Raw genomic sequence first — 5,000 nt, forward strand, 5'->3', positions numbered from 1 at the left:
ATTTGTTACCTTTTTTATGCCCTTGAACTGACGCCTCTGCTGTAAAATATATATAAGACTTCATTGTCATTCTATTACTAAATACATCTGTGCTGTTTATCTCTCACCTAACTCTACTAACTATGTAAAACTCTTTGACTATTTGAACTCTAAAGTGGAGCGCATCTTGACCCACTCTCCCTTTGCTGAAATCTCCATCTTGGGAGATTTCAATGTTCACCACCAGCTTTGGCTTTCATCCTCTTTCACTGACCAGCCTGATGAACAAGCCTGCAACTTTGCTCTCCTCAACGACCTAGAGCAGTTGGTTCAGCACCCTACTCGTATTCCCGACCGTCTTGGAGACAGGCCCAACATTCTAGACCTCTTCCTTACCTCTAATCCTTCTGCTTACTCTGTCAAACTGTTCTCTTCGTTGGGCTCCTCCGATCATAACCTTATTTCTGTATCCTGTCCTATCGCTCCTGTACATCCTCTGGACCCACTGAAGAGGCGATGCTTCTGGCATTTTGCTTCAGCTCGGTGGGACGACCTGGGGATGTACTTTTCCGATTTTCCGTGGAATGATTACTGCTTCCAGGAGAGAGACCCCTCTGTGTGTGCTATGCGCATCACAGAGGTGATTGTCTCTGGAATGGAGGCATACATTCCACGTACTTTCTCTACTCCTCATGCTAAAAAGCCTTGGTTTAATCACGCTTGTTCTCGTGCTATTAAAGATAGAGCGGCAGCTCACAAAAGGTTCCAGAGCCTTCGAACACCCACTAACTTTGATCTATACATTTCAGCCCGGAATCGTGCCAAATCTATTCTCCGACTTACCAAAACTTCTTTTATAAATAGAAAATGTCAACACCTTGCTTCTTCTAATTCTTCCTGTGACTTCTGGCATCTAGCCAAAAATATCTCCTCCAATTTCACTTCTTCCTCTTTCCCTCCTCTCCTTATCTCTGACGGCAGCACTGCCGTCTCATCTGTCTCTAAGGCTGAACTCTTCGCTCAAACTTTCTGTAAGAACTCCACCTTGGACGATTCTGGGCATATTCCTCCTACTCATCCCCCCTCTGACTCCTTTATGCCTGTTATTAAGATTCTTCCTAATGATGTTTTCTATGCCCTCTCTGGCCTCAACTCTCAGAAGGCTTATGGACCTGATGGAGTGCCTCCTATTGTCCTTAAAAACTGTGCTTCTGTGCTGACACCCTGCCTGCTCAAACTCTTTCGTCTCTGCCTATCAACATCTATCTTTCCTTCCTGCTGGAAGTATGCCTTTGTACAGCTTGTGCCTAAGAAGGGTGACCGCTCCAATCCCTCAAACTACCGCCCAATAGCTTTACTCTCATGTCTATCTAAAGCTTTTGAATCAATCCTTAACCGGAAGATTCAAAAGCACCTTCCCACTTCTAATCTTCTATCTGATCGCCAGTATGGATTCCGCAAGGGGTGTTCTACTGGCGATCTTCTTGCTCTCTTAACTGACTCTTGGTCATCCTCTCTTAGCAGTTTCGGTGAAACTTTCTCTGTTGCGCTAGACATATCGAAAGCCTTCGATAGAGTCTGGCACCAGTCTTTGCTTTCTAAACTGTCCTCTTTCGGATTCTATCCCTCTCTCTGTTCCTTTATCTCCAGTTTCCTTTCTGGCCGTTCTATCGTTGCGGTGGTAGACGGTCACTGCTCTTCCCCTAAACCTATCAACAGTAGCGTTCCACAGGGCTCTGTCCTATCACCCACTCTCTTCCTGTTATTCATCAATGATCTTCTTTCCATAACAAACTGTCCTGTCCACTCGTACGCCGACGACTCCACTCTGCATTATTCAACTTCTTTCAATAGAAGACCATCAAAACAGGAAGTACACAACTCCAGACTGGAGGCTGCAGAACGCTTAACCTCAGACCTTGCTATCATTTCCGATTGGGGCAGAAGGAACCTTGTGTCCTTCAATGCCTCAAAAACTCAATATCTCCACCTATCAACTCGACACAATCTTCCAAACACCTATCCCCTATTCTTCGACAACACTCAGCTGTCACCTTCTTCAACACTAAACATCCTCGGTCTATCCTTAACTCAAAATCTAAACTGGAAACTTCCTATCTCCTCTCTCGCTAAATCAGCTTCCTCGAGGTTGGGCGTTCTGTATTGTCTCCGCCAGTTCTTCTCCCCCGCGCAGTTGCTATCCATATACAGGGGCCTTGTCCGCCCTCGTATGGAGTATGCATCTCACGTATGGGGAGGCTCCACCCACACAGCTCTTCTGGACAGAGTGGAGGCTAAGGCTCTTCGTCTCATCAGCTCTCCTCCTCCTACTGATAGTCTTCTACCTCTTAAATATATATATATATATATATATATATATATATATATATATATATATATATATATATATATATATATATATATGTATATATATATATATATATATATATATATATATATATATATATATATATATATATATATATATATATATATATATATATATATATATATATATATATATATATATATATATATATATATATATATATATATATATATATATATATATATATATATATATATATATATATATATATATATATATATATATATATATATATATATATATATATATATATATATATATATATATATATATATATATATATATATATATATATATATATATCCCATTGAGTCCTGAAGACATCATGATGACGCTACTTATAAAGTTCGCGGGCGCGTGAGAGTCGGATTGTAGCCCGTCAGGCAGTCAACAGTGATGACGTCTTGCTCTCTGATTGGTTGATGGCTCCTGAGCCGCCAACACAGCCGGCTCCACCAACAACAACCATGCCGAAGCGCCGTGGGAGAAGAAGCTCTGGTAACTATTCCTATTTTTCTTCGTACAATTTGTGTTTAGAGACACTTGTTTTATTATGCTTGAATGCTTTGTGCATCTTTGTAGGTACTTGAGGAGGGCAAATAGGTGCAAAATGAGTGAACAGGTGCAAAATATAAGTGCATCATCTGCACGACGTCGGGACCGCGGGGAGTGAAATTTAGTGTGCTTCTTGTTGCATTGTTATGTACTCTAGTATGAGTCATTATTTCATGGTACTGCCTATTCTGGCATCATGAATTAAGTGTTTTTTCTTGCTTTTGCTAGTTTTTACCAAAGTTTGCTAATTATTACGGGAAAAAATAGATGTTGAATGTCTCGTCATGACGCCGTCATCCCGATGACGCTCGGGACATGCAGGACTGAGAGGGGAAACTACGACATTAAGTTAAAAAATATATTACTTTGCAGGTTGCCCACCAAGGAGCAAGATGACCCTACTACATCATCATCTACAGCAAGTAGCCACTGTGAGCCAGGCCCGTCTACATCCAGACAGACTCATGCTACAGCAAGATCCAGGAGAGGTGGGGTATCATTATGTTTAAAATGTATCACAATAGTAATGATTATGTAATTCTTTTGAATGATCATATTTTACATTATTGACAATAAAAAATAAAAAAAAAAGTTTAATTGTTAGTTTAGGTTAGATGAGATTTGGCAGGGATTTGGTGCTTCTTTTGCTAGGTATCAAATAAATGGATGGTGTATTTGTTATTTCATGTCCCACTGTTAGGAGGCTGCCGGGGGGACAAGAGAAAAAAAAAACATCAATTGTTTTATTTGATGCATCACCGTTAATTTGACAACCTCTCCGCCCGTCGGAAAACCCCAAAGTTTTAGGAAGCCTCTCATGTTTAGGAAATAGGAACCTCACTTCTCTAACCTAATAACCTTCTACTTAACTAAACCTAAACAAACATTTTCCTGGTCTTCATAGCCCTCCAAACTACCAGGTTTATTTCTATTCGCTGAATTGTGTGAGAAAAATCTAGGTAATTTCTAAAAGGAGTAACCTGCACGGAAAGTGTAAAAGAAGGAAATGTCCTGTAAAACCATTCTCCTGTGATGGATGTAGTACCACAATGGAATTAGTATATAATTGCAGTGCTCAAAATAATTTTGGACATGGTTATTCTGTCTTTTTTTTTTTTACAAAATGTAGAGACAAGATTAACAACTTGTATTTTGGAGTTGTCTGCATGTAGAATAAAGATGCTGTTGCATTAGTTCAATGCGAAACAAATGTGTTATAAACACATTGTTTGCAGCTAGGCACTTCTGGATCTTCTCGATGAAAGCGACTTCAGTGATGAAGATGATGATTGGCTTCCTGAAGCAGTGACGACTTCTGGAAGACGGATTGGATTAGAAGACACTGTCACTTCTTCAGATTCTGATTCTGAAGAGAACCCAGGAGAATTTTGTTTCAACTTCAGCTGGTGACCAAAGGAGATTCTATTACTTAAGAAATCATGCCTTCATTGATCATGCAACGCAAAATGCGACTGAAACCCACTGAAACCAATTGAGTACTTCTTAGCTTATGTCAATAAAGATTTTTTGGGTGAAATGGCAATGTACACACATATGAAGTCAATTGAAGCCACAGGAGTATCTATTAATACAAATTGTAGAGAAATTGCTATGTTCATAGGTATGAGCTTTGTCATGTCTATTGTAAAGATGCCAAGGATAAAATGTATTGGTTGGATTGCTGACAAAATGACAAGAGATAGATTTTTCAAGCTCAGAAATTCACTGAAATTTCTTGATGATAATACTGTATCGGAAGAGAACAAGAAAATTGACAGATTATGGAAAGTGAGACCTCTGTTGGAAGCAGTAAGACAGCGTTGCTGTGAGTTGCCAAGGCCATCCAAAGTCAGTATTGATGAAAGCATGATTCCTTTTAGAGGTAGAATCAGTATCCGACAGCATGTCCCAGGCAAACCTTACCCAGATGGATTGAAAATGTTTGTGCTAGCTTCCCCAAGTGGAATGGTATTGGATTTTGAGATATTTCAAACAAAGGAAGCATTGTTATCCATTGTTGAAAAGTTGAGGGTTAAGCCTAACAGAACCAACATCACAATGGGGGAAACAGCTGTAC

Source organism: Eriocheir sinensis, chromosome 43 (assembly GCF_024679095.1).
Source record: "Eriocheir sinensis breed Jianghai 21 chromosome 43, ASM2467909v1, whole genome shotgun sequence".
NCBI lineage: Eukaryota > Metazoa > Arthropoda > Malacostraca > Decapoda > Varunidae > Eriocheir > Eriocheir sinensis.